Here is a 25,541-nt window from a genome sequence, read left to right on the forward strand (position 1 = left end):
AAAAAAGTGGTGGTATTGACAAAATCCGTAATCACTTAGTTGCCAACCCAATATTATTTATCTTAAGAGTTCAGTGTCTCGATAACTAATACGCCACCATGGAATAAATATATCTACTTGCCGATTAATTTCCTTTGCATTCTTGGCAGTAGAGAGCGAAGAAAATAATGAGAAAAAATCGTGAGAAGGTACGTTCGAATTTATCGGAACGAACGGTTTTCACTTCGAACGCTTGCTTTGAACAAACGTGGCTGTGGCAGGCAACCACTTTCTTCTAGGAACATATTTTAAATTATTCAAAATAGTTCATAACAAATTTTCAGTAATTCATATTAAATTTCGCTGTGTACTTGACGAGACTGGAGAAAAATTATAACATTATTATGAGTTGTCGTGCAAATATGAAAGATTGCATTCGCTGAATAAAAAGCATTCGCTAAACTCGACAAAGTGCCCAGATTAATTCATCGAGTAATTTTTTTTAAATCTATTGAACGTATCAACCGACAGATAGATCTGGATCGTTCTGGCTTGTTATTTTGAAACAGCCTGTACGCGCGATGATTAATGTCGGTAGTTTACAAAGCGTTCGTCCTGACTGGAAAGGTCGACGTTTCACGAGCGAACGCTTCGTAACTAAAAATATCATTCCGACAAATAACTTGCATAAATGTTACGTCACTTTAATGCAGCGTTAACGTAACGCGAATACCAGCGTGCAAGATACCGAAGGAATTGTCGATCATTCTGCCACGAACACGTTTAAGGTATCGTAGATTACGAAGGAATTTGCTTGCCGATCTGATAAAAAATATTCGCTTGTTGTACGCGATCGTTCTTCTCGCGGATAGCATATAAGATCGGAAATAGGGAACAGAGGATCGCGGATGCTGAGGGAAAATTTTCTCGTTCTCCTTGGCAGGCTTCCTTCTACTCTCGTGATGGCTCCAGTCCACTGACCGAGACTCGGATGCCATGCTATAAAGCCGAAGAAAAAGTCGCGATCGTAAACTCGGCTTGCTTCCGCACCTCGCGATAGTTCCATGGCTATCGACGTTGCTTTTCGTGGAAGATCGCGCGAAGCGTTAGAAACTGCAAGGATTCGTTGAATTTCCATCGGTGAAACTCGTCCGAGTTTCGAATTAGGGCTTGCCCCTGCCGTCGCGACGATTCGCTCTCGATAATATTCATCTTTCATTGTTTCGACCCTACGAATGTCTATATGCAGTCGTCAGAATCCATTCTCTTGACCTATGAACACATGTATACATGATAGATGCTTGTAAAAATTCCGTTGCTGTTGCCTACTATTTATGGATGCTTACGTGCTCATAATATGTAAAAATATATAAAATATCGAAATTAAAGTGGCCATTATAATATTTAACAGGTGAAACGAATCATTATTTAGATTCCATTCCTTTTACTACGATCGTAAAGATACGAAATTGCACAAATACTCGCTGTTTTAGTGATAAGAGTTAAACACTTCGTCGATGTTAAGCCATTGGCGTACTAATTATTTCGCATTGAACGTTCCCGTATATGCGTATCTTTACGGAAACTCTGAATCAGATAGCTCGCAATTGGGACAATTTTTTCAAAATTCCCACAGTTTTTATTTAGAGTATCGTTATTTGTGCAAGAATTTGGAAGGAACGACGATTAACAAAACGTTTAAATTGAAGAAACGGCCACAATTTCGCACCGCTGACAGACGGTTGTACACGGCCATAAGTTGATACGTGGCACGGAAATCAATTAGTACCGAAACGGTTCATATCTTTGTGTATCTTTGCTTGCTTCTTTATTTTGTGCATTAATATCTCTCGATGACAACGAGGAGATTCAAAGGAATTATTCGAAAATGGGACCGTGACACGAAAATTATATCAGAGTTTTATGTAATCGAGTGCGATAATTGAGACAGTGGAACGCGATACACCGTGCAGATTGTAACCGGAGGAACGTTTACGATGGAAAATTGGAGGACTTGGTTAGCGCGACATGTTTTCGACAAGTGGCGGCATCGACGACGAATAAATAAGGAGACAAGAACGTGTAATGACCCACACTCGATTATTGCGAAGCAGAAAGAGATAGGCGTGCTTCTCGCGACGAGAACAGGCGAGATAAAGACGAGCAGATAGAAAATATGGCCATGATATTTACTAACGCGGCCTCCACGTGAAAGTGCTCGGTCTTCGCTTTGCGCTGTGTTCGAGGAGCGCGTACGGTGTCATGTAACGGGTGACATGACCGAACCTTTTCAAGAAAAACAAGATCATGCCCGGCTCGTTTGGAAATGTCACGTTTCAAGCGTTATCCAGCCTCGATGAGAGATAGTTAGTATTCATTTATTCCAAGGATTCTGCGACTATGTTTACCCTGATGACTGCTACACCTGGCGTACTGAAGGGCAACTACAACGTGCAGCAAAAATAGGACGGTCGAGTTAAGAGAGATTCCTGTAGGATGGAATTTGACCTAAATAAGAGAATCGCTTTGTAGAAGCACGGACTCCCTTCCTTAACAGCTGTTGGTAAATTCTGTAAGTATAAGTGTCATTTAATGTATTTTTAATTTATTTTTCACTTCTGAATATGTTTGTAAAGTAAATTATTTGAATTTTTGTAGACATTGGTAATTATAAAAAGTTTGACAGTAATTATAAAAGGTTTGGCAATTTAGCAAATTATATTAGTGCCAATCATTTTTTTAAAGTAAAGGAATTTGTTATGTATTTATAAGGTAAGTCATCTTCGAAACTTCACGTATTATTACGTTGTGTTGAAAAATATTTTTCAAGCAGAACCACATTATTGTATATAATGGCATGTATAAATTATAAAAAAACAGTTATATTTAAATTAAAAAGGATATCTTTCTCTTTAGTCGATATTTGTATACGTTCGTTCAGCGCTTGCTGGGGAAAGGAAGGAAATAAATATGCAATTTTATGACTATATATATACTGATATTTTTGTAACTGTTCAATGGACACCTGTAGTTTTTTCACCTTGCCCTGAAAAATTCATAATTTTATGTATCTGTAAGATCTATTTCACATTCGTTGCGGATAATCAGACATCTGCTATATTCTCTATATGTATGTACCTCTTTTTTCCCGTACGTAATTGAATGGCTCAGTGAACCAAGCGTAACATTGGTCTTGGTTCACTTTAACTATATGATTGTTACCTAAAAAGTAGCTTTATTCAGTGAAAGTCAATTTCTACGTAAATAATGACATCTACGTCGATATACAGTTTACAAGAACCACGTATGTATGAGAGACTGTTATTTACGGATTTTTAAATACATTTGACAAGTTTTACATCCGCCATAAGTTTAAGAAAATGTGAAACGCCTTTAATTTTCTTCTTTATTCATTATTTATTTAATTTCATTGTATAATGAAATCTGCGAGAATTAATAATTATAATCTTTTGAAAAATTTCATGGTTTGGAAATTTATGAGGATGAACTGTTTTGAGTAACGTTGTAAGTAATATTTTTAATTTTGTCAAGATAAATAAATACACTTCGTTGGCAACAGTATTCTTGCGTTTTAACATTTAAGCTAAGATATATTGAAAAACTAAAAAAAATGTCTGTTACTCAACCAATCTAATATAGTAACGCTTGAATACACTTCATCAACTAGTTTGTGTCTAAAACTTCATCGGCTATATAAAATACATACGCGCGACAAGTTTATTGAACGGATAACGAGGGAAAAGCAAGACTGCAATTTTCTTCAATTACTAAAACTAACATTACCTTCCTTTCTACATAACATATGACCGAAATTAGCTTCACATTTCATGTAATATAATACCCTTCATGATATGTATAAGGAATATAAAAGTTATATAAATTTGAAAAACGATTATCGATTATATTAAAATACAATTATACAGTTCGATGCGATATTTCTAGAGTTGCCTTATTCAATTTTTCAATCTCATTGTCAGTCTCCTCCATTTCCAGCACTGGTTAGTGGACCATTTAAGTGTACCAATTTCACGTTTTCACGCTTGACCAAAAGCCTCGTGCAATTCACTAGTCGATTCGACAAACGTTTTAACCATCGTTCATGTTTTCCGCCTTTTGCCACCGGTATATAGGGTTCTCTCAGCTTCTCTCTTCGAGATATTATTTCGCGGATGGTCCCTGTCGAGTACGGTTGTAAAGGTAATTCGTCCAAAGAATTTCGATGAAAATATTCGCTGGTAGCGAGGTATCCTTAAGGTCTCCTCGGTGCTCCTCGCAAACAAGGACAGAAGAGAAGGGAATACGAAGTTGTACAGGCACCTTTCTCGCGGCGCTCGCCATGGAATGGCAAAAAGAGAGGAGGCACTCTGACGTCACATTGGTTGGTCGGTAGTGCCGCTAGCCTCTCACTTGGCCGGCGACGTTCGGCATGCTCGCTTCGTTTCATATGTAATCTCGATCCATTCGATTTCGAGGTGAATCGATTTCGTTCGATTGCCATTTGGCGATCGAGGTCCGCCAGCCAATCGGAGCTAATCTGCGAATTTTAGGCCCGGTGCACGCGTGCGACAGTGCGACATGTAACCGCGGACCACAGCTGTCTGTCTTCTAGAGTACATATATGCAAAACAGTGTGGAAATAAACTGTCAGTGAAGTTCTGTTTTCAAAGTTTTTTTGACGGTGGTTTCTTTTTCAAGCCGGTTCGCCAGTGTGCGCGGCTGATTATATTGTTGTATCGTTGTGCCATGACACTCTGGATACGATCGTGAACGGATTAGGTGGCAGCCGCGGTAAGTCCAGCTTCTTCTTATCACTCCGCTTCCGCTTTTATCTCTCACCTCGGCTGCTTTCCTCGTGGTCTCGTTTCGCGTCTCTGTCGTTTAACGTGTATGTATGCAGGATTCGTCATTGATCGTGCCAAGAAATGAGTATATGGAGAGTTTATCGATATTGGAAATAACAGATAAAAATCCTAGAATATTCTGATATTTTGAGAGGACGTAGTTGTGCAGAAATGTCAAGTATAGCGTAAGACGATTGTTACGATTACTATCATTATTATTATTATTATTATTATTATTATTATTATTATTATTATTATTATTATTACTAATGAATAAATAAACCCATTATACATAATGTAATAGATAAAATAATTAGTTCTCAGCGAACGACAGATACGCATAAAAAAATATGTCTAAAGATGACATAAGAGGCAAAGAAACAGTCCATTTGGAGAAATTATTCATATTAATGATACTATGATTACTATATACAATTAGATTGTCTATATAGAGTATAACCTAATTCTTAAAAAACCGCAAGTGTTTGGACGTTTCATTGCAAATATAGTAGGATTTGAGGTTAATTGTCGAAACATTTGAAGGACTCTAGTCGCTCGACTATGTGATCACCAAGAGAGATTTTAAAGTTAAATAGGAAAGTTTTTCAAGAAATAATGTATGAATTTATGTAATTTAATAATTAAATTAAATAGTATAAATGATTTCTATAAAATTTATATAAAAATAAAGATAAATTATATATTTATATAAATAAGAATAATTATGAAACGTTATATAGTGTGAATGTTTAGAGTTTACTGGTTACAAACTCTTATTCAAACGTAGAAAAATTAATTTTGTTCTTCTAAACAGTTTGCGTTTATTACACTGAAATCCATTACAAAAGAAAATAAATGACTGTAGAAATGTACTCTTGTTGCTTACACTGTACTTGACTATACGATGCGTTCATCATGAAGAAAGTACAATTAAAAAAAGAATCTTTTTGAAATTTGAGTGGCTTTTGTGTTGATTTGTAAACGTTACTTAATAACCGACTTACGTGAACGAACCTGTGGACCATTGACCTTTAAATGTCTGTACGTTAAAAAAGTATCTAAAATATTCTTTCATCATCATAGCATAAATAATTGATGGCAAAGATCGACTAAGAAGAAATGAAATATCTACTATTCAATTTTATATCGCTGTTAAGTAAAAACGATTGCAATAATGATTATTAAAAAGTATCCATTAATACTTAACATTTATATCTTTGAAAAATGCATTTTATCTTTATTATATAATTACGAAATATTATGCAGTTTTTAATAACAACGTCGTCTTAAAAATGCCTAAAGGAAACAACACTATGTGCTGAAATTTTACATTTTAACGCTCAGGTGATAAGTAAACTCTTATGTCGGTCATTTTGCATGCATTCCTTCAACGCGGAGAAACGCGGTCGCTTGTTTCACTGCTACCTTTTGGTATTTCGAACAAGGTAGAATCACGTGGCTTCGACTATAGTTTAACCCAAAAAGGAATATCAAAAAAAAACAAGGTGAAATACATAAAGAAATATATTTTTTCATTTCTTAAATATTTAATCTTGGGTATTCGATCTGAAATTTATAGACTAAATTAATTAACTTGTCATTTTTTCTACCTTAATTAATTCCCTATCATTAATTCTTCTTGAATAATTCTCATGCTACGAAAACAGAGCGAGGAACGAGCACAAATAAAAAATAATTGTTTTGATATTAGAATAGGAAAAAATTAACGTTTCAATTTCTCGGAAATAACTTTGTTCAAAGTATATTTTTATCCTCAGTAACACTATAGATAAATACTGACGTAATATCAACGTGTATTTTTCTATTTTAGATATTCAAAGTAGCTTAATAGGTTATGCTGGATTCTCTATGTCTTTTTATTTATTAATACTGGTTCACGCGATGGAGCAACAGTAATCTTTTCCCAAGCGGAAAACAGTATTCAAGCGTTTACGGATTTTCTGTATATCCTTTATTTTTTTCTTTAGATCATAGATAATGATCACGTGTACTATTACGTGAGTACAAACGAAGAAACCTTCGTTGAAGTTGTTAACTCATCGATCCTGTCTCGGTACTTACGAGTGTTATTTTCTTCTATCCAGATTTTTAATAGAAAAGGAGGATATACCAAACACGCGAAACATAATTGTTGTAATTCAGCTTATAATGCCGCTTGTGGCGATATTTCAAAAGAACGTCCCGGACTGTTTTGTAACATTAAGTAAGATTTGTCGCAAATTACATAATCGCTGAAAAATTATCGAATTCTTTGGTAATAAGCCCATCTGCGCTAAGAATATTTCATTTGAGCCATAGAGTGACTTACTATGATTATTTAATATGCAACGTTTTTCTGCACGGTACATAATATGCATCTGTCAGAAACATTTTTATGATTCACGTAAATTCAATAAAAATACTGAAATTATATAAATTTATGGTCTGTCTTAAAAAAGGATAGTTGTTATTTTTTTCGTCACACTATATATGGTAATATCTCATATTCAAATCTTTACCACATAATGGAAGATACGTAGCTGCTCGTATTTTTCAAACTTTATTGCATTCTACAGGCTTACTATTATCCTGAAAGCAAACCATTTTTTATAATAATTATTATTCCTAAATCGTAGAATATTAGTTTTCTGATTACTCAAAGAATATATAGCTGTATATATTTTGTCATTTTATTCTGTTGTTTAAAACAATACAAACATCTCACGTCATTGCTTAGAAATTTCATCTGATAAATAAAATACCAGAGAAAAAGATACAAGAAGATATATGATGTTTTTCAAAAGAGACATTTCTGCGAGCTTTATCCTACCAAAGAAGATATTCAAAAATATATTTCATAATGAAAATAATTGTACAACTATTAAGTATCCTACGAGATATGCAAGTGCAAGGAATATATTTACATGTATATATAATACATAGAATCTTATACGATAAATCCTTCTGCAGCAATTCAATTAAAACTGGCGGACGAGTGCTCTTCCTTTGGTAAATCCACCGATCTAGTAATCGTAAAAGGAATAAGGGGTTAACGGGTTAAAACAAATTACCGCGTTTCAACGGCGGTTTAGTGTGAGTCGTAGTGTGAGAATTGACTTGGAATCCGCGACGAACATTTAACGAGGTCGTCTGCAAATTTTCCATTCGTTATTACTCTGTTACCAACGCAATCTCGACATTCTTCTCGATCACCCTAAGCGTTAATAACGCATAAAGAAGAAGAAGAAAAAAAAGGGGAAAAAAAAAGAAAGAGATCAAACGAAAGCAATTTTTGTCTGCCTTGGTAGTTAACTTCTTAGCCGATTCGCGAACAATTTGCCGCTTCAGCTTACCTGCAAGCAATTCCGACGTTTTAAGATCCATCAGATCGAACCGCAAACGTTTCTCGACCATCTCAAGTTGGACAGTTTTAGAAGGTCGAAGAACTGTTAGGCCTTCGGTTAACAGTTTCCCATAGCACATTCAGAGCAGTTCGATTCGTTCGATTTGTTTCGTTCGAGACCATAACTAACGAAATATCTCGCGATCGGTTTCCGTGAATCGCATCCACAACCTTCGGTATCATCGATTCCACGATATCCAGTAAGTCCAGTTTGAGTAAGTATCCTGACTCCAAGTGGATTGACCTCCGCCGTCAGGATTCGTGATAGGAATAAATTGCCCGTTCAGACCTACACTACGTGTTCCCATTTGAAAACCACGTCGAATCGTTCTTGTTAATTTCGGATACTATTGCGTCGCGGTCGAACTGGAATATCACGTGTCAACGGTTTAACTTAACCCCCTTTGGCTCGGGTTTTTTCGTCTTGCTTGAACAAACGTTGCCGTAACAGTTCTTCGGCGACCTGTCTACGAGCTACGCGTTTATCTTGCGCGTCTGTACGAGGCATACGGTATTCGAGTAGAAATCTCTGATTTTCCCGTGGTCGATTCTTATTCACGTGAAAGCAGCCAAGGTTGGATATTTTTTAGGTCCAACCGAAAGGTGCATGACGAAGAACTGGTACTTCCGAAGAATACAGTACATTAGTATTCTGGAAAAGGTATCCGTATGTAAATCGTAGTCGAGGTTATAAGTAGCCTTTGGGTAAACAAACTGACCTAAAAAAAAATAGCAAATACGAGATGAACCTCTTTCTGTTAGGACATTTTGATGGATGTTCTTATCGCACGTGTTATTTTTTATTCTCTCGTTTTTTCAAACTCATTTTATTTTTTTACTTTTTTTTTTTAACGCTTATTCTGTACGTTCGTATTGAAGAATACACAGAATATGTGGAATAATTTCGTTTCATTTTACGTTTAGTATTATTTACCTTACAGTGTAGGAACTTTTTGTGTCGCTTTGTAGACACAAATAGTAAGACTCGCGACTCGTCACAAGTGACACGAGAAATTGCACGTTGGAGGGATAAGGATTTTCGTTGAGATCGAGCTACAGCGATCGACCGAGCTGGCAGAACCGATTCGCTTGAATGGGAAAAATTATGCACAGCGATATTCTTTTCCTATTTATTGGATCGGAACGATTTACCGCTCGAAGTTAGTCGAGCGAAAGGAAAGGTTTCTTTCATTCTACATAGGTCTACAGTGGTTTTTCTTCTTAAAATTAAATGTCTACCGTGGTTACGCCTCAGAACCACTCGAGTTATCGAATATCTCTTTAGGAATAAAGCAACCATAAGGATGAAAATAGAGGAGAAAGCTTACTTTCGTCAGTGCTTTATTGTTTAATTTATTTAAGGAAATGTACTTAATTAATTCTCTTAACGAACTAGCCGACCAGATGCAACCAGATAGTTAGAAAATATAATTGCACCTTTTCCGATGGAAATGCTTGAATAATTCAACTTTCTTGCCTGGTTCGCGTTGAACGTTATCGTGTATCTTTAAAAACGTATGCGTGTATCTCTTCGTGTTAAAATATATTTAAGTATACTTCTTACATTATACTTTCGATTTTGCTCGTTAATAATATCGACCAAGTTATTCCGATGCACGACGCGTTGAATTTATTTACGATTCTAATTTAATAAAACTTAAAGCAACTTTACATTATATTCATCGTGCCGTATAATTTAGATTCATAAAAGATTTCCTGATTTATATATCTTTTATTATATTTACACTCTTTTTTCAAAATTTCTTTCAGATACTCTTTTAACGTTACACGATATTTCTGGCTTTATTTTTGTTCCTGTACACTTGTTACTAGTGCGAGTGTTTGCGTGTAATATCCAGTTACACGTATGGCATATATTTAGTAACAGAAAAAGTTATTTCTACGATAAGCCAGCCGCAACAATGCTTCTATTTCTCACGGTATATCTGTTTCCAATATGCTTCGTAATATTCATCGACCGCGATAAGATAAGGCAAAAATGCCAGACTATGTTGAGAATGAATTTTTCTGCAGTTCAGATTACTGTTTGGCAAGGAGGACGTATAGTTTAGAAAATTTATAACGGTCTTTCTACCATAAGACGATAGAATTGAAGATGAGTAACCGCCAGTTGCGTCATCCTTGTCCGTTGATTCTTCTGATTCTCGACCGCAGAAACGAGAGATGAAGGAAATACAGTTCTAGTCAAAAATCACAGGGGATAGACTTACGAAACGTTAGACGTCTGTGGCAAACAAATAGCGGAATACTCGCGCGCATATACGATGCATTTCTCGCGTGTAACGCCGAGTCGACTCGCACATATACAGACGAGAGGGATCGAAAGATCCCATAAAGTCGTCATGGATCGAGCAGGGCAAGATGCGCGCACGATAATTGTCTTCACACGGAAAGGCGCAAAGAAGTTAAAAAGCTTGCCGTTAGTTTGCTGCGGACAGCGCGATGTTAACTCAATAGGATTTGACGTACACGGAACAATGAGAATGCGAGACAATCGTGAAAGCATCGCGGCAAAATTCCCTCTGATTGTTTTCGTAGAAAGTAAACACAGTGGGAAGAGGATTCGAATTCTGGCGAGAGTGCGCGCGCTCTTTCTCGTGTTTCGAGAGGCGCGCAGGCACGAAAGGGACGTGAAAATCCGAATTGAGCGTAATTACACGTTACAGCTGTGGCCAAAAGAGGAAAGAGGTCGAACGTTCTCCGCCCGGAAACGCGAACACGCGACGAACGCTTGAAAATCGTCTCAACGGTGGTTTCCGGTGTTCTTCGATCGCCTCCATATCTCTGACTCGATTTCTTTTCTCTTTCACTTTCCGGCGAACAAAGAGCCACCTGCTATGTTTTATTTCATTATTTCTCGAATATCTTACATCTTAAATATACGTAAATTCGCAACTGATAAGCCAAGCTATTCTATCATTCTAAAGTTATATTGGGTTGGCAACTAATTGATTACGGATTTTGTCATTAGGTGGTATTGACAAAATCCGCAATTACTTAGTTGCCAAACCAATATAACTTTAGGATGATAGAAGTTTGACTGAAGTTTTGTTAAATTGTATAGTACAACTTCGTCTATCTGAACAGCTCGTGTAACGAGATTTCACACAACAGGAGTTTCTTGATTCTCCTCGCTTTCATCCGTGGCAATAGATGTTCGCGTTCAGATTTAATGGACAGAAGATCAGTTTATTCGGTCAATGGATCACACGTAAACAAAATTTCATAAGTAAATAAAGTTTTTTGCTATTGCAAGAGGTATTTATAGGTTCCATATCCTAATAGAAATTGATATTGCTCGATGTAAGCGAATGATAAAATTTCGTTCCATATTTGACGAACGATCGATCGGTGCTCGAAGCTCGAACGAAAATTGCAATAAACGGCAATTATCGTTTAAAGGTCGACGAAACAGGTTTCCCAGAGTCACGAGGATTGGATATATTATGCGAGTACGCGAAAAAAATGACCGTCTGTCTGGCTACTTTCAGAAGCTGATCACGTGGAACATATGACCCCGAAACACTATTATCATTCGTTGGATCAAAAACTATTTTGAAGCAACGATTTCTCAATTCGAAACGAGCAACGAAATAGCATCGCCATCGAAATCATACGTTCTATGAATATTTGTCAATGAATATTTAAAAAAAGGAAACAGAAAAAAGGAACAACGCGCACGTTGTAAAAAATAAGTATGAGATCCATTTCCACGTGAAAGTGAACTCCGTTTTCTCTGTTTTCACACCGTTCTATTCAATTCCTCTTTAACCGTGGAAAAGATAAATTATTAACGTTTAATGCTTAACGTTTGATCTTTGGCATGAATAATACATCTGTTTACCGGTGGCCGTGGTATTTCTGTGAAGCGTTCACCTTTGTGGAAAATTCTCTGCAAGAAGCCGGAGAGTCCGCTCGTTCGTTTCAATCGAACTCGAACAAAAATTTAGACACGGTGAACAGAGCGAGTTCCTGGAGGAACGAGCGACGACATAATTACGCAATGTGAAACCTAGTAACCTTTTGTGATTCTATGCGCGACTGTGTTGGAAACGGATAATACAGCGTGTATTGTATGTATTCCGCTTTGCAGCAGCATGGTAATAGCGAAGCGTCCTGTTAAAGCAGCTTGCCCGATCAACGAGTCACAACGAGAGAACGGCAGCGCGTGATGAAAATGACGAATCGCATCTTTTTTCTTACGATAAACATTTCCCGAAACGTGGTACGAAACAAGTGAGAGATTTAATCGTCACGAGCTATTCGCGAATAAAAATAGGAAAATATATAAAGTTCGTTAAAATTGATACGCCTGTTGCTGAATCACAAAAGGGTATTTTATAGTACAAAGATTAATTTTCTATTTTTACTGCGTACAATTTATTATTTATTAATGCAGCATTAACGGCACTTTTTTACGAGATATCAATCAATTCACTTGTACAAAGTACTCTGCTAATGTAACGTTCTCTTTTTTATTCCTATTTGTACGTGTACGTTATATTACGATTGTATAGAGCATTTCAATAATCACGCGCATATTTTTAAACAGAAACAGCTTTAACCTGCATTTAGACGCAAATTGGAAGATTCTATTAAAGATTGCACGTTTTTTGTAAATCACTGTAAACATTAAGCGAATGGAACGGTGTACATTGTGCTATATGTTTGTTCTATACGATTAAACCTTGACGAGTCAAAATGTATGTGTGACATGGAACACGAGAAGCTTTTATTTTCGAGTTTGGATTAAGCATACGATACGTGTACGAAGGAATGAGAATTATATCTGGTATTAATATACCGCTAATCTGAACCTTCACTCCTTGAAAGTTGCGAAGGTTGACTTGTTCCCACTTTTGTTTCGATGTCCTCGCGTTTCACCGCATCGGAAAACTATTCATCTTGTCGCGTTCGAATAAAAAAATGATCGAACTGTTATCACGGTTGCGTCAAAGATGAAAATGAATCCGTTGGAACGCTAATAGATAACTGTCTTTCTTCTACAAGAAATACATCTATTACCGTAAAATGTTCACCTTGGAAACAACTGGATACTGAAACGCTGCGAAACACCGAAGCAATGGGAAAGTTAAGACGTATGAAAACGAATGTATCTAAAGCAACGCATCGAAAATTTTGGAGTAGAAACTCCATGTGCCGCAGATAAATATCTGTATATTTTGCTGGTGAAATCAAATAAAATAACGAGCTTTTCGAACACATTATCATCCATACAGCGTTATTTAAGATAAAGCAACAAAAGTAAGTAACAGACAAACTAAAAATTTTATTCGAATAATTCTTTCGATGAACGTGTATCTCGATAATGCTCGATACCAACCATAGTATAATACGCGTAAATTATTTGCGATAGCAGTTCTTTGCGCTTGAACGATTCAAAATATTATTAAACTTAATTGATCTGTATAAATACAATGACTAATTGCTATCGTTAGTTGCCATTTTCTATTACCTTTTTCAGTTAGATAATCTCCCCTATCAATCAAAGTGTTTTTCATCCGCGATCGTTTCTCTTTTCATGCCTTGTACCTGTGTCAGCCACTCGATGGATGTAACTCCTCGGGAACTTTCTTTGGAGAAAGAAACTTTTACACTACATAGATAGTCAAAGCTAAAATTATCAAAATTATCTGTATCAGCACAGAGACAGACTCGTCACAACTTCTCTAAATTCACGACTAATGGTTTGCTTGAAGAATATTTGAAAACTTATCGAGATTCCATAGCTTCAAGAATATTTCATCGTTTTAAATCGTTCAGAGTGGCTGGTGAATTTCTTTGTTGGACCGTCATCCATTTCGTCGCGAAGATCCTGTTTGGATCTGGTGTAGACTTTCGACAGCAACCGTTAGTCACTCAGAAAATTTTAATAAATGGTATTGGGTTATTTAATCAGTAGGTAACGTTACTCGGCAAATAAAGATTCCGATGTTGACGAAAAATGCAAATCTACGACTTTCTCTTTAAAACAGTAGATTCGAGGATGGTTATTTACGAAGATGGGATTACAAGATTTTCGGTTTTACGAATCGATTAATGAATAATGTAGATTCCACGTAAATGCGAATACAAAACTTTAAAAATTACGAAATATATTATTCCAGAAGATGCGAACTCTTTAGCGAAACACTTTGATTCATCGAATAGTATGGAAGATGCGATGGAAAAGTTAACAAGCAGTCTCGAGTATCTGTTTTACACGTTACGTATCGATTATCTTTAATCTTCTTTTATTTCTTTACCATTTCTCGCTACAATTATCTTTACCGATGCTCTTTCTCCATCTCATACGTTGCTTTCTCATTTTGCTTATTACATGTTTTCATCTAACGTATACCTTTCACGATAATCAGTACTTTTATCGAAAGCTATTTGTACTTCCAGTAAAATCTTAGCTCCGCAATATCGTAAAAGATATAAAACCAGACACAAGAACCCATATATTTGTCGTTAATTAAATTACACCTCTGTAAAAGTACGTAATATCTGGAGATATATATACTCGAGAATGCATTTCATATCGCTAAACGTACATTTATCGGCTTATATATGTATGAAAAATAAGCTACACTAGACCGATTATTCCTGCTGCTTCCAATTAGATTTACACCATGCAGAATTATTACATCAACGCTCGAAACTCACTCCTCAGCCATCATTTTTATCCGAATATAGCATTCGTTTGATGCTAATGGAACATCTTGCCCCTCCTTCGCGCGATCTTATGAATTTCATATTGAGTTTGAAATACCGTGAAATCGATGCAGCAGTTGGAGCGTTCGTCAAGTCCACATTACGCCACACCTGCGAAGTGTGTCAATGGGCAAGTAAATAGTCGAATGCCACCGTGGTATTCGTGTGGCTAGCCTACTCACGAAAAGCAATACAGAGGCAATAGTTTGGTTATAGTTAATTTAGTAATAGTTAGTTTCGAAATAACATTACGATTTAAGATAATAAATCGATTAATATTTTCAATGGATTTAATTGTTCGAGCGTCTGATTGTTCGAAGTTAACTGTAGAGAAGAAAGCTTTTATATGTTCGTGTTGAAATACACACACACACACACACACACACACGTTTCGTTTCTACGAAAATACGAGATGGAGAAGTCCCGTAAGACGAAGTTGCATCGCGTTTCTTTCATCTATCGAGTTAGGTAATTAACACTGGTCTGGATGTGCTACCGATCGGAATTGAGTCTAATGGCAATCGAGCGGATCTTTTTACGAACAGTGGAATTAAATCAGAAATGTTGTTCACGAAGCTTCGAGTCTCAGCTAGTTTTAAACGGTCGGAGAAGCTTTTAAACGAATTTCGTTGAGTAACACAGTAATATATCAAAGTAGGTATATCATAATTACCTGTTAACATATATCGTTGGATAACGAGTAAAAAATAAAACGTTCAGTTCCTACACACTCCATTCGAAAGAATAATATATTTCCTCCGCCTTCGAACGTTACTCGCACATTCGCTGTATTCATTTCCAGAAAGTCTAGCTGCACGACCAAAAAAATATTCCTCGACTTGCCCAGTCAGATTTATTGCTCCTCGTTAAACGGTGCTAACAGATTTCCTAGGATTTCGCTACCATCGATTTTACTTCCCTTCGAAGGATTTATCGACTTAGATAAAAAGAGGAGCCCCATGGATTCATGGATGAAAATCCTGCAACGAATTCGTTGCTGTTCGAACGACTTTGTCGCTGGTAATTATCGTCATACCGGAGAAAAACGACTTCTATCCGAGACCTACGGACGAATTTAAAAGCTACGAGGTGAAGACAAATGGAGATGACCCGTTTAGCCCCGTGTTCGTCGATGAACCGTTGGTCACGGCGAATGCTCGCAAGCAAAAACTTGGAAACGCGATGGGCGACCGGTTTGAATTCTCGCTATCGAGAAAGGAAACATCGACTTTCTTCCTGTCTCTATCTCCGTCTCTCTCTCTCCCTCTCTTAGTCGCAAATTCTCCCGCTTTACCTTTTACGACTGGCTAGCCTGCTCGACGCGACAATCACACGCGAAAGCAATGTTATTAGCTGCATATGCTGTAACAATTGTTAAGGTTATTATATGGAATACTGTTCATTGCTGGCTTTGCCTATTTCTTTTATATGTAGGTATATCTTTGCAGGGGAATTTCTGATTCCGAACTGGTTTCGTTCTGAATCATAGCTGGTTTACCATTGTCTGTTTATAGAGGTCAGAATGATTAGAAGATCGCCTACTTAAGTAACTGTACCGCTCAATAAGGTATCGGGAACTTTGTAGGCCTTGAACGGCGTTCAGTTTAGCGAATGTTTGGCCAACTTGTTGGTATATCAAATACTATCTCTTTTATATGTAATTACTTTTGCTTTTGCTTTTCTCCTTTCCCTTTATTTTGGTATTCTTAGTCTTACGATCAGTATTTCGCTATTCAATCCTTTATATTAGGTTGTCGGAAAAATGTCTTTCTTTTACAGACACGTCGTTTACAACAACGCATCTTTATATAAACATGAAACCTAATCTGTCTAACGTTGTAATCTTTATCTTGATAGAACAAAATGGATCATACGTAATTCGATAAAATAATTTAAAACGGAGAATGTTGTGCATCCACCATTTCCTTATAAAACGAGAGAAACTTTTCGGACGATATAATATTCACATGTACTTCTACTTCTACTTCACATACGATGATGTCTCTACTTTTATATTTCACATTCTGTAAAAACCTGTATATCTATTGCCTAGAAAATGATAACGCAATTGTACGTAAGTAGGCGCTAATTTATGTGTAGTGTGACGGAACATAAGCAAAAAGATGTTTTATTCGTATAAATATTTACCAACATAAATTCTTTTCGCAACTAGTTGCATGTTGTGTAATCGGAAAAAAATTCTCGATAACGCGGTATAAAATGTTGCACGATGATTACGGTTAAACTGCAAACGTATCGTCGTCCGATCGCAAACGGTTAGAAATCTTCGTTTAAAGTTTTTATCTAAACGCTATTCCCCTTGACTGCTTGTTGCGTTGCTATCCACTGGCTTCTTGGTAATTTGCTAAAAAGTTTTAAAAAAGTTGTAACCTTAAGATATTAATCTATAGAGATAAAAACGATAAGGATTAATTAAGAGGTCATTCACTTTTCGCTCCACTTTGAACGTACATTTCAGTTAAATTTAGATTAATAACTTTACCATCTAGTTAATAAACGTTGACTATTCCAGGTCTAACTGTAAACGTAATTCTTTTGTGAATGAACATATAACAAAGAGTATCGCGTGTATCAGAATGCGCGTACACACGATGAACTACGATGAACTACGTTATTTAAAATTTTGCTCTACTGAACAAACGTGTTTTCCGCTACTTGTGCATATCGAATAGAATACGCGTGTATGATCATAAAAGGATGAACTAGTGGCAAAGGCTGTTAACCCTGTCTCCGGAAGAGAGCAGTGCGCGAGCGGAGGCCATTGTCTTTACTTTCCGATTGCTAGACATTCGTGTAAGATCTTCACATATCACTGATGAATATATATACGTCAAACGCGTGACTAACATGAAGAACAACTTCCTTTTTAGCGTGGTCTTACGCTGAACTTCATTGATAATATTTTATTCCATTTTTCTTTGTTTAGGGTTAATTAATATGTTAAGAAAATTCTTCTTCTTTTCTTCCATTATTTATTATATACGTAGATATACGTACTTTTTAAAATATCTCGTACATCGTATTAAATTCATGAAATAAAGGCAAAAATTATTTCAATTTTCAATTTTAAAATAAATTATTTCAAAGTACAGATTACAAATATTATATATACATATAAACATAACGTATACCATGAAGCGAAATCCACAACAAGTAACACGCAGTGTAAAAAGAATATGTTAAGAAAATTCTTCTTCTTTTCTTCCATTATTTATTATATACGTAGATATACATACTTTTTAAAATATCTCGTAGATCGTATTAAATTCATGAAATAAAGGCAAACATTATTTCAATTTTCAATTTTAAAATAAATTATTTCAAAGTACAGATTACAAATATCACATATACATATAAACATAATGTATACCATGAAGCGAAATCCACAACAAGTAACACGCAGTGTAAAAAGAATTGCACGTTTAAACGTGCATATTCATTTTTATTACACGAATATATAATAGACAAGACACTTGCAGTCTTTTTTCTTGTAGAAAGGTACACCATAACGAAGGGTTAAATGAAATTATTTATTAAATAAAGTTATAGAAAAGCAAATATAGTGTGCACGCCGCGTAAGAAACAGACAGTTCTACTTACATATGGTGGCCTCCTTGTTGACCCGAAGTAAACGGAGCATGACTGAGTTTGTTCGATGGCTGTGTGGCTATCTCATGGTGTAAAAGACATCGATATGTGCGTGTACACGTATGTGCAAACTGTGTTTATTTGAGAAAAAGAAAGCACAGAGACAGGACAGCATTTAAATTTAGAACGTATAAAATATGCGTCTTTCTTTTCTGCTATACGATTACGTTACATTTACATTTCATCGGATAAATAACTGTATTTTATATAGCATGCAGTATCGTACAAGATATTTTACGCAATGAAAGATCGACTTAGAAATATCGAAGATATTACTCTTGATCACATTTTTTTTCTATTTTTATTACTAACAGAGGAATTGAATCGCAATTCCTACAGAAATGCAACAGTAGTTTACCTTGAACGATGAAACTATATGTTTTTTGTCGAAATGTCTAATTTATGTCCCTTCATGTACAACTGTACAAAAACTTGAAGATAGTTGTCAACGGGGAAAAATATCTAGTTATAAATGGTGGTAATTTCTTTTATGAGAATTATCAATCAATATGCAAATAATCCAAACGAATAATCCAAACTTAATAAGCACGAAGCATACATACATAGTTGATTAAACAGGATCTCGTTTACACATTTCCCGTTCGGCTATTTGCAAATGTTTACGAATACCGTAAAAGTATCGCTTTACGTTACGTTGTGCTTTGCATTTGCAATGTACAAATGCCTTAATGGACGTAGCAGCACCGAGCGATGTTCTTCTTTCTTTCGTTTGAAAGTTACTTTGATGTAATTTTCTCGTACGGTTCTGCTGTTATAATTATAATTTATTTACAGTGAAAAGAATACATTGAAAGAAATAGAACATGTGTTACATAAAATACACGGGCGATATATGAATATAAAAAAATTGTCTTAACATAGAGTATCTAACGTATGCATGTGCCTTATTCGTTAACTACAGTCTTCTTTTTTTAATTACCTTTTTTAATCGAAATCCTATTGGAAAAAATGTAGACAAAATTCAACAGCCTAAAATCTCAATCTAACTTGTAGTATTAAATACATACAATTAAATATATATGAATATATATGAATATAAAAAAATATGAATATAAATATATATGAATATAAAAAAAATTGTCTTAACATAGAGTATCTAACGTATGCATGTGCCTTATTCGTTAACTACAGTCTTCTTTTTTTAATTACCTCTTTTAATTGAAATCCCATTGGAAAAAATGTAGACAAAATTCAATAGCCTAAAATCTCAATCTAATTTGTAGTATCATTTACATACAATTAAATAACGATATACGTAGAAAATATAAGAAAATGTAATGATACATACAGTGTGTAAAATTAATCAAAACAGTGGAAACCAGGAATAAGGTAGATTTAAAGGAAGAGTACACTTAATATTACTAAGAATAATTATGAGAAATAAGAATAAGAATGTGATTTTTATTACGATACAATTCAAAGATCCAAAGATGGTAATGAATTTCAAAAGAATTTTAATAATTTTGCAATAATTTGACGGGTTTATCTCATTCTTTCAAACGTGTGCTGGCGTATTTATGGACGTTGATGTATATAAATACGTAAATAATATACGTAGGAAAGGGAAAAATTGCACATTGAGCACAGTGCGAGCGAATGCGCGAATAAATGAGATACCGCTACGGGGAAATTTATAAACGAAACTCATAACTTGCGCTCATGCCACCATGTAATGATATTTTGTAATACAGAAGTGATTCTGCCCCCTCGCGAGCGTCTTCCTCCTCGAAGCGTTTTACAGCGAACAGTGTGCTGCATTGAAGCATTACGTGGAAATGCATAGTAATTTGTAATCGTGGAGTTTACCCGAGATTAATTTACAATAAATGCCGGCAGGCAATTTCGATCTCCGGCCGAATCGAAACGAGCAAGTCACGAGCGTTGACGCGAAGGAGAAATGGAAATCGATCGACCGAGGTTTAATCCGATGTTATCTCATGCGTAAGGAGGAAATCCGGCTTCGGGAATTCATTAATCTATTTCTATTGGACGCGAATGAAAGCCTATACCGCGAACATATAAACAGAAATTAACGCTAATTTATCGGAAGACGCCATTCCTCATTGCGATCGTGACATGAAAGTTCAAAACCATAACGTCGTTGCAGTATGAACTGTGATACAATCAACCTTACTTCGTATTAATTAATATCGTAACATTTTATCACAATATCGTAACATTGTATCGATTAACTTGTTAATAGCGGAGTTTAGTTTCAAAAATACTTTACAGGGTGTGCAGGTAAACTCAAGCAATGACGAGTATACGCGTCAACTGCACCGAAATAAAATCTTGGATTGACGTGTATAGACGTCGAACGCAGTTAACTGGTTAATATAAAGTGCGTGTGATATTGTATAAGCATATAAATATACAGAATGTCTGGTTTTAATTTGTAAATGCGAATTACTGGTGCTGTATGAGATATGTGTTCAGACAACAATTGAATGGTTTCGAGGGGGATTTAACTAGGTGTAATTAGATTTTCTGTAAATAGACGCGTAGAGGTCATAATGTAATTTTTAATTCACCAGACGATATGCTTTGACATTCTCTATACAAAATTATTATCCCCACTCGTGTCAAAAAAATATTCGTCTAGTAGATATTTTATTTTGTAGAACTTATCGCATAAAGAAACAAGGGAAACATATACAAAATCGTACCTTACGTGTTCCCTTGTATTTTACACGATAGATGTTACGAAATAAAAGTTCAAATATCCGTGATACTAATGGCTTTTCGACATGAATAGGCTAATAATTTTTTATTGAGAATGTCAAGATGGATTATGCATTAAAAATCATATGATTTCATTTAGGGGAATGTATGTCGCCTTCGTACGACCTGTGCGCGTCTATTTATAGAGAAAGTAATTACGCCAGATTATATTCCCTTTGAGATCATTAAATCTTCTCGTCTGGACGTATCTTTATCCAACAAGTAGTTAACCAGCAATTCGTATTTAGGAAATAAAATCGACTACTCTGTACATGATAATTTTTGTAATTTACTCGATCATTTCACAGAAAAATTATACCTTTAAGTTTCTATTAATATTATAAATTCTTGATATTCTTCAGACAGAGAGATTTCCTTCGTGATATATGGTTTCATCAAGTCTATCCACATCGACGACTGCCTTGCACATCGTACGAACGCATCTTTCTATTAGCTCGTTCATTTTTATCGCTGTTCGTTAAAATTTACGAAGGATGTTAAATTAACCGGCAATAAAAATAAGAAACGAGATATTTAAATCTCTGAAACTTGTTTCGTTTCAATAAAAACGATACTTCAGAAATTTCGTCAAATTACATCATGCGATCTGAGCCACGATAATCGAAGAGTCGAAGAAGTATCTACTCCCTTTCGTCCTCCAAGAATAAATGCGATAGAAATAGAAACTGGAGAAAATTGGGCTTGTCGTATATTTGCCACATAATCTTTGTACGTTATCGAAATGCAACTGGCCGATCGCTGGTATGTATGGAAATGTATTTTAAAGAGAGGACGCGAAGAAAGGCCGCGAGCGGCTGTGAAAGGAATAGAGAGGAAAGGGAAGAAAGGAGAGATCGAACTTGCGTAAAATGTTTGCGCGTATATATCCGCGATGCACGCCCGAAGTGAGGCTACTTTCTTGAAGCGAAGAAAGCCGTCTACCTACATCGTAGGTGGGAGTAGGTTAGGTTACATTATATGCTTGGATGCGAAGAAATTTTACCTTCCTAGTACATATATGCGGGTCAATAAGAACGTCAGAGAGCTTACATAATTTAACCAAACCTTGTGTACGTATTTCTCCGTTGAATAGGGATCATAGATAGACCGACACGCGTAACTACTCGAGTACTTTAGAGGTTAGGAAACGTTTCGAGATGAAGTAGCGTTTGAATTCAGATGCATCGATTGTTCGTGCATCTGCGCTATTTCGAAACCGAATCCGATATTGGATAACGTATATATCGCGTGAATACTTGATACAAATTATATTATCGAAACACTTGTGTTTGCCTTGCGGCGGCATTCTCATTCTTAAGATTCTCTCACTTATTCGCTGCTGATTGATTTTCTACTACCTATGATATATAATACCAATAAATTTTCTATACAATCGTACTACACATATGTGTAAATAGATCTTTAAATAGATAGTCGCTTGCTATACTATTCGGTAGGTGAAACAGTTTATCGAGGTTCTTCGTTTCCTTAGTTACGTCTACAAAAATATGAAATTACGCAAGTATCTGTAATCTAGTTATTTATTATTAATATCAACGTAAGATTACAGTGCCAGATACGAAACTCTATTTCCACTCTCGCAATACGTATTAAAAATGTCCTTTTTCCGTCTGAAGATATTTAGTATTCGCGTTTAAGAATCATAAATTGTTTCGCATCATCCGACAGAACATGGATTTCCCACACGTTATTTTAATTTAATTACATCACTTTCTATGGACGAGCGAAGAATACTCTCCTACACACAAATATACCAAATTACATTTTACATCGAAGGTATCGATTTCAGAACCTGTTTAAAACAAATACTTTTTATTTCTCGTGGCGAGAACTATAGGCATTTAACATTTTTTCTTCTTTCCCATAACATCTCGTGCATGTTATTTCTCTCGGAGCAACTAACGGGCTTAATGTTCTCGTATTCAACAACGGAAGGTCGTGTGCGAAGCTGTGCTTCTACATTGTACAGTTGTTCGTTTCTTTTTTCATAATCGCTTCACAGATTGCATTCGTCACTTACACAGCGAAGAATGTCCGTGGCAATGTCCCTGGTCTATTCTATTACTGAAAAAAAAGTATCTTACCTTACGGTATTGCATATACATTAGAGACTCAAGCCAGCGATAACGTAAGAGTGTAACGTAGTATTACATGGGATATGTAATTCGAAACGACAAGTATCACGCGAAATACGGAACAGTTACTGTTCGTCTCACTTGAAATATTTTTCTTTTATATCTATCAAAATTCTTGTTACGTACGTTAAGCTACGAGTGTTTGAACAAATTTCGAGCAATATCTTGAAACTGCTGTAGTCGAACTCGGAAGGAGAATTGCACGTATGTTTAAATTAATTGGATATCAGCGTTGAAGGGAATTCGTGCATAAAATCATAGCATTTAGCTGACTCTGGTTGTACGCTGAATGTACGATGTATCCGTGGAATAGTTTGGGGGAAAGGTAGGCGTGCAAAGTGTCGATCGGCTTGGACTCTTTCGAGTTCAATTTATACCATTCACTCGAGAATTGTAGTTGTGAACCCCACACGCGACTCACGCCCAAAGAGAATCAACTTTCATGGAGCGAGGAAAGTCTGTCCACCCAAGTAAGTAAGTATATATATACTTGCACAAATACTGGAAGCCAGACAGAATGCATATACAGCACCGGGCAATAATTTTAGACCATCTACAAAATAGAAATGTTCTGATTTTATCAACGAACAGAAGTATATTTTATATTATTTTAATTTTATTATTAATTATTATTTCTTTAAAAACTTCTTAACTGGAAAATTAATAGTAATTTCTATGATAGGTTTATGGGATTTGTTTTCCAAAAATACGTTTAATTGTTGCCATAGGACTTAGTAAAAGTAAATGTTTTAAGTCTTTTGCACGGTGCTGTAGATGCAGGAGCGGACGGAAGGCGGCCAGGTTCGCGTAACAACTTCGCCTGTCTTCTACTGGACCCGAGAACGGCTTGAGTTTCACGAAGGAACTCGTTCGTTTCTTTACTGGCCAAGCCTTTCAGTATCGAGGTAAAAGCGAGAGAAAAACAAAATTATATTTGCACCTCGATCGATTGTGGAGGTAAGAAAGTTGCGGAGGTTATCGGGATGGTTTCTCCGCGTACCTACGGAATCTTACGTTCCTCCTTTCAGCGAAATAAAGAAGCATACTTACATATGTTGAAGATGACATTTTAATTTTTTTGTCGACGTGGAATATTAAAGAATAAAAAAAGGTCAGAGAATATGTTGAGTCACATGCTTGAGAAACATAGTTAATTATTGGCCGCGAAATTAAATTTGAAGTTAAATTCTTCGGGAAAAGAATAATTTGATTTTTTAAAATTTTGTTTCCCTGATAATTAAATTTTACTAAACAAGTAACTTTTAATATTTGATCAGTTAGTTCCGATTCCGTTTAATTCCAATTTTTGTTTGTTAGTGGTATTCATTAGAATATTCGATGTATAGTGAAGGAAAATATAGTAGAAAACACATCTTTTTACGCAGGCTTGTAAATTCGATCGTCAAGTGCGCATTTAGAACAGCGAGAATCGCCGCACGTGTGAAAGTATCACGAAATACTTTGATTTTAATGTAAAAGATTCTCAATGCCTGTCAGTTTACTTTGATACCTAAAGTGTTATGCATTTAATACAAACGAATCCAGTTGTAAGGAATAAACATGAAACATAATAATTCTTAGTAGTATTACAAGTATCTGCTTGTAAATAATTATTTTATAATAGGTGTTTTAAAAGGAAAAATTGTGATTTCTAATAAGCTTAAAAATGCAAAATTAATGTTTTCCTCATTTCTATTTTTTTCCCGTTTTTGATGGCAATTTGATGGTGTACAGATATACATGTGTATATGAAGATATCTTGGAGCACATGTTGAAATTAACGAGTGTGCAAAATTTATTCAATTCACTTCCTCGTTGTTAATTCTGCTAGTACACAAAAGCATTATAATTCCTGACAATCGTGGTATACTAAATATTTTTGTACTTACATGGAATGTTGCGTCAATCGCGTTACCTCATTCACCGTCGAAAAACGATTTATTAAAACAATTAATAATACACATTTATTCGTTTGTAGATCGATTAGAATTT

General features: G+C 35.6%; 1 protein-coding gene across 5 annotated transcripts in view; it reads left to right on the forward strand.

The window, feature by feature from the left end:
- Positions 1–45: 45 nt before the first annotated feature.
- The window catches only part of LOC100643023, a 51,921-nt gene continuing 26,425 nt past the window's right edge, over positions 46–25,541 (forward strand). For 2 of the 5 annotated variants that reach the window (XR_007226647.1, XM_048412983.1), the window contains exon 1: positions 49–2,551. The gene's annotated coding sequence lies outside the window, so the exon portion shown is untranslated. Of the gene's footprint in view, positions 2,552–4,391; positions 4,789–25,541 lie in introns of those variants that run through there. The other 3 variants (XM_048412903.1, XM_048412926.1, XM_048412866.1) reach the window with 3 other exon arrangements.

Source organism: Bombus terrestris, chromosome 1, assembly GCF_910591885.1.
Source record: "Bombus terrestris chromosome 1, iyBomTerr1.2, whole genome shotgun sequence".
Lineage (NCBI taxonomy): Eukaryota > Metazoa > Arthropoda > Insecta > Hymenoptera > Apidae > Bombus > Bombus terrestris.